Source organism: Streptopelia decaocto, assembly GCF_964273445.1.
Source record: "Streptopelia decaocto genome assembly, chromosome: 3".
NCBI classification, from domain to species: domain Eukaryota; kingdom Metazoa; phylum Chordata; class Aves; order Columbiformes; family Columbidae; genus Streptopelia; species Streptopelia decaocto.
This window is the reverse complement of record NC_138656.1, coordinates 27,643,109-27,649,108: the sequence shown is the minus strand read 5'-3', so window position 1 is coordinate 27,649,108 and position 6,000 is coordinate 27,643,109. Positions and strand designations below refer to the sequence as shown.

Below are 6,000 nucleotides of genomic sequence, written 5' to 3'. Positions count from 1 at the left end.
CCTCCCTAAGCACAAAAAGGCATACTTGTAAGCTAGTACATGAGTCAGTAATCTTGATTTATTGAGCTGAGATACCTTTGCCTGTATGTGACTAGAGGAAAATTAGGAATTCTTGTTGGTGCTAGTTTGCAACCCTAGATGACATAGCTTTGAGTAGAAAATAGAGCAGAAAAGCTTGCTGCAGTCCTGAAGCTGTGGAAGCTGGGGCTGTTCTTGCCCCATGCTCTGTCAAAGAAAGCTTTGACACTGAAACACAGGCATTTGTAATGAAGTGGATGAGGTGCAGACAGGTTGTGGTGTTTGGTAGTGTTTTGTGTCGGTTTTTTGTGTGTTTGTTTGGGGTTTTGTGTGTTTGTTTGGTTTGGTTTTTTGTTTGTTTGGGTTTTTTGTCTGTTTGTGGCTTTTTGTTTTGTTTTGTTTGTTTTTTGTTTGGGTTTTTTATTGTTTTGTTTTTCTAGGGGTCCTGCTGCAGTAAGGGAGTAACCTTGTACAGAGGGATATGCTGGGAAGCTGAGTTTTCTGTTTGGCCCTTGTAACATACTTAACTGAAATTACTGGTGAATTGCTAGTTATCTAGCAGAACAGTTAATTGTGCGTTATCCTCTGAATTATGTTATCCCTTGCTAGCTAAGGATATATCTTAGCAACACAGGAACTGTGATTCTCCAAATCTGACTGTTTATATCTTAGTACCTAGAGGGCAATGAATATCTACTGCTTTCCAGCAAGAAAAACTCTTTATGAGCAACTCTTCATTGCACAATGTAATATAGAGAGTATAAATTAAACTGAGTATTGAAAGAAATAAGTTTGTGTCTTCTATTTAGAGACTTATTCAGATATGAAATTGTCCTATTGTTTTTATGATTTTGTACACAAGCTTCTGCCCCAATGTTTTGCGCTGTACACTGGTTCATCAAACAGCAACAGCCCCCCCTGCCCTGTCCTGTGTATTTCTGCAAGTGTTTAGACAAATTAAGCAGCATGCAATGTCAAGGGGTAGATATAAGAAAATTCTGTAAAACATTAATGGAAAATCTTGTTTATAAGCAGTCATGATGAAAAGCACAGCAGGCCATAGTCTGCCAGCTAAATACATGTAGAGCATATATGTGTAATACTTGGGCTGTAGCCATTTAATGAGAACCTGATTATGCCTTTTTATCCATCTGCCCTCCAGCTTGGCCATGCAGACGTGGGAGGAAATGTAACATGCGGTGGATGTCACTGCAAGCACATTGTCTCTTAAACTTTCCTTCAAGTATGGACCCTTGTTCTCTTTTAAAAGCTGGAGCTCGTGACAGCTAGTAGTATTGGGAAAATGGGGCTTTGACATTTTTCTGCTCTTCTTGGTCTGCTGTTCAGCTAATACTGGCATCTTTTTGTATGGTGGTGTTTGTTTGTTTTTGTGTTTTTTTTCTTTTTATTTATTTATATTTTTTTAGGCAGTCTTCCCATATTCCCTTTCTTTTTCTCAGAACTCTGAACCCTGTTCCTGCTGCGTCACCTCGAAAACTTAGACTAAATTTGCTATAGCCATTTTCATTGCAATGGAAAAATTAGAATTGACACACGAGTCTGTATGTTTGTTGTACCACACCTCATTTGTCTGTATACCATGGCAGTATGCGCTACTCTGCAACAGGGAAAGAGGAAGCCTTTTATTGCTGTCACTTGTGTTTTCATGAAGAAGCTGGAGATTTAATAGAATGAGAAAGTTCCTCTGTTAGAGTACACAGTGCTTCCCTGCATTTATTCATGCTAGCTTTGCAGTTTGCTTTGAATTCTTAAAAAGACTTGTAATTCTGAAATTTTTATGTAGTCCCACACTTGTGTACACAGATTTGAGCTGAAGTTCTTCCACTGAATGACACAAGCTGGACACAGTTGCTGTCTGCAATTTTTCTCTTTTAAGTTCTTTCTCTAGCTGCTTGAATACCAGGGGAACTTGAGCTCTGAATAGTTTGTTAATGCGTAACTGAGTTCAAAGATCTCTGGTGCAAAGATGTTTGTTCACAGTATGCAGTTTTGTTTCTATTACAATTAGAGATGAAAGAGGTTCTAACACTTGTAGGATATTTAATGTTTCAGATTAGCATTACTAGCTCAGCTTACTTCAGGCTCATCAGATCACTTGCTTTCTATGAATCTCTTTTCCTGACTCCCCACACCCATCCATTGGTTCCTATGTTTTTTTAATCTATTTTTTTTCCCATCTACATACATTTTTCTGTTATTTCTTTGCTGCCTAAATCAGAATTTCCCGTGATTTGACATAGTAAACAAAACCAAGGACAACGTGGAAAACATCTGAAAAGATTAATGCCAGCTGCAATCATGTCAGCAGTGCAGTTTATATTTAGAGGGGAAGCGTGCTGGAGAGGAGGTGAAGAGTTCAGAGTGGGATTCAGCCTGAGTGCTTGGATCTGAGCAAGGAAGAACTGCTGCTCGGATCGAGCTGGCCTTCCCAGCTCTTGTACGTGGTGCCGCTTTCAATCTGTTAACAGGGCTATTCCCTCTGCAGCCTTAGAAAAGCTGTTTGGAAAGACAGCTATGTGCTCAACACCCAGACTTTTGCTAAGAAGCCACAAGTTCAGACAACAGGAGCTTTGGATGCTCTCTATTCTTGCAAGTTGTCCGGCATAAATCTGACTCTTAATTGTGTATCCTACTCAGCGGACCACAAATCTCCGTACTTACTGTGAGTTTTGCTGTCTCAATACTTACATGTCCCCTTTTAATATGTGTTAATCAATTTATCCCAAAATTCATGGCCTTGTTCCTATAGTTCTGTTGCCATGTAAGGAACTATTTATGGATCCCCATGGTACAGATGAGGCATTGATGCTGACAGAGTGATCACAAAATTCCAGCAGAGCAAGAACGGAACAAGAGTCTGAATTTTGATAGAAACATGGCTGAAATTTTATACTTTAATAGGTTTTAAACCCAAGTATTGTATTGCTAGGCTTTGCTGCAATATTTCCTCTGCTTCTTGCTAACCAATTCAGGAGAAAGAAATAAATCAAGTCTTTTTTCAAACTTTACACTACATCTACTTCTTGTGCAACAAGTACAAAAAGGATGTTTTTGAACATAGTTATATGCACACAGTCAAGCACTTATTAGATCTTATTTAATATATTTTTAAATTAGGAAATTTAATGACATGTGCCAGTGAGGGAACGTACTTTCCTCAGTATTGTTTGCACTAATATATTGTTGAAAGGGAAGGCTACAGGTTCAATTTAGTGTAAAACTGGCAACCCTGAAATAATAATTTTGTAATATTATGATTGAAAAGATAACAAAATCGGAGATGCCTGCCTGTTAGCACTGCAGCTAGCATCTAGAAATGAGAAAAGAAAGGCATTACCTCAAATGATACTGTTTTTTAGCTGAAGGAAGTGAAAGCTTTCAAAGAATGACCTGGAAGCAGTATAAGCATATTTTTTGTTATTATTTTGATTTTGCATTTGGGGACACTGCAATGAGGAGGTCTTATGCCTTAATACATGAGGAAAATAGCTCTCTTAATCGCATTATTATGATTTAATGGCCAAGGACTTTATAACCGCAGCAATATCAACTACCTCATAAATAAGACTTTTTAAATTTCTGAAAAGATTAAATCTGAATGGTAGCATATATATCACTGTCAACCAGAAGAAACAGCCCTTCCAGAGGCTCCTAGTGTTCCCCCCGCACTGCCCTGTGTGAAGGCACATTGCAGTGAAGGGGTTAAGAATGCACAAGGGTGAGTCTCGCAGCTGAATTTATCTTGGTAACCCAAGATCTTCATGAATGTGGAACACTGTTACTACCACAGCTATTCTAGTATTGGCTTCCCTACCAAGTCCTGACATGCTTTTGGCCGTGCATGCTTCTTGAGTTTCACTCCAGGGGGAAGTTTGGGGGAGATCTGGTGACAAACAGGCCTCAGTGCCTTGCATGCTTACTGAATCAAGTTGTTTGTATCTTCCACACATGCTGCTTTCGTTATGCTGGAACTTCCATTTCCTTGTAGTTTACTATACTCTCATGTACTAATTAAGATTACAAATTATTTAGGTGTTTCCATTAAAAAGCAGAAAATAAGTGTGAGCCTTGAATGTTTTTTATTCTTAGAAACTAGCATTTAAGCAACCTGACAAAGGAAAACTGTTCCTCATGCTCACAAGGGTACAGTGGATTGATGCATTTTGACACGGACTCTTTGTAGACGGCAAGTATAGAGCTGCATTACCATAGGAGCATGATGGGAAGCTGAACTTTTGCCCTAGATTTGGCAGTTCATGGCCATATTGGTGATCTTCCAAGGGGCAATGAATCCTTCTATGAAAACAGCAATTTCTGATATTTATCACATGAAATGTGGATACTGACTCGTACCAAAACTTGATTCAGAAGGTGCTGTGGGCTTGGGAGAAATTTAAACCATATTTCTGCAAACTATCTCCCTATCTTGTTCATCTTCCTGCTAAAATCTTGCTATACATTGGGCTGAATCCTAGATCCCAAGTATGTCCACCAATACAATGTTAAACTTCTGTAACCTGCCAATCTGGCATGGCATGTAGCTCTGCTTTCTCATGGTGCTAGGACATATGTGTTTCAATATCACTCTCAGAGTGAATATTACATATGGGAATGATGCTTTGCATTTGCTTACCAGAATATTGCATTCAAATGCAATTTAACTAATTTCTAGAAATGCACGGTGTTTATAAGGCAAGTGAAATGCATTGCATATGCTCAGGCTGCTTGAAATGCATTGCATATGCTCAGGCTGCTTTTAAGCTCTTCATTCTTCCAAGCCCTAAAGTTCAGGAAGCAGCCAAACTGGAACAATCTGTACTGGAACAACAAGATGAGAGGTTGAGTTTATAGACTGAGCTGATACTTGTCATTTGTGGGATTTGGATTGTAACAGGGCTGTTGCTACTCTGATACCTGAAGCAGAATTTTCATAAATCATTTGAAATCTCTTCTTGTAAGGGAAATTTAAGCTAGACTTTAATTAAACTCCTTTTATCCAGAATAAGAATATCCCCAGAGTTAAATTGTTATGTTGTATTTTCTGTAAAGTCTCAGAAATTTATTTGCCTCAATAAAGGACTTTGTTAGGGAGAGCAATCTTTGAGATTGGCTGGATGGGGGGAACAATGGAGGTAGGTACCATATTCCTTGGTCACTTTCTTAAAAATGTTTCTTTTGACAGATCTTTCTTTTTATACTACTTGTTAAATATTCAGTTGTACTGAGTGATAATTGGCCTCCATCTTATCTGTGCAAACTACTACATGTGTATCTGTAGATATGAACAAATACTTATGAGAAACATTTTTGTTTATGCCTCTATAAAGAACTTGTAGATAACTTATGTTTTAATTTAGCTGGAGGACTTGGAGTTAATCTGAAAAAGATAAATGTCAGTATTTTCAAACTAAACTTTAATACCTAAAAAGTAGTTCTGAAATTCAGAGGTGTTGAATATCTATTTTCAAAAATTGATAATGAAAGTTTTCTGTCTCTGGAAAAGCAAACACTAAGCTTAGAAATCTAACTCTAGGCTCACAGTTTTGAAATAGTTGTAGCTACTTCCTTATCTCTAAAATTGCTTATCTTTTCAGAAGGAAAGTTGTGAACTTGCATATCCTCTCATTCTGAGAAGTGCTGGAGAGCTGTAGTATAGATTTGTTCCAAATGAGCAGAATATTTTTGTGAGCAGGGGACAATATTATTTAACCTGCTCCTTCAATGCTAGAAATACATTTGCTCAACTGCTAACATGATTGTGGTGAAAGATACAAGTAATGTAAGAAGGAAAAGCAAATGCCTTAATGAGCTTGGAAGTAAATATACACCCAACAATGCTACTATTATGAGGACACTTCCTTTTTTGGGAAAAAAAAAAATTCTACTCAGCACAGTATGAGCAGAAGTTCCTTTCCTTCCCAATTTTGTGCGAGAAGAAACTTCACAGTTTACAAGGCTGTG

The 6,000-nt window shown here is 37.9% G+C and overlaps 1 long non-coding RNA gene across 1 annotated transcript in view; it reads left to right on the top strand.

The window, feature by feature from the left end:
- Positions 1-2,433: 2,433 nt before the first annotated feature.
- The window catches only part of LOC309438363, a 118,563-nt gene continuing 114,996 nt past the window's right edge, over positions 2,434-6,000 (top strand). Inside the window, exon 1 of the long non-coding RNA XR_014183772.1 lies at positions 2,434-2,701. This is a non-coding gene — a long non-coding RNA (uncharacterized lncRNA). The remainder of the gene's footprint in view (positions 2,702-6,000) is intronic.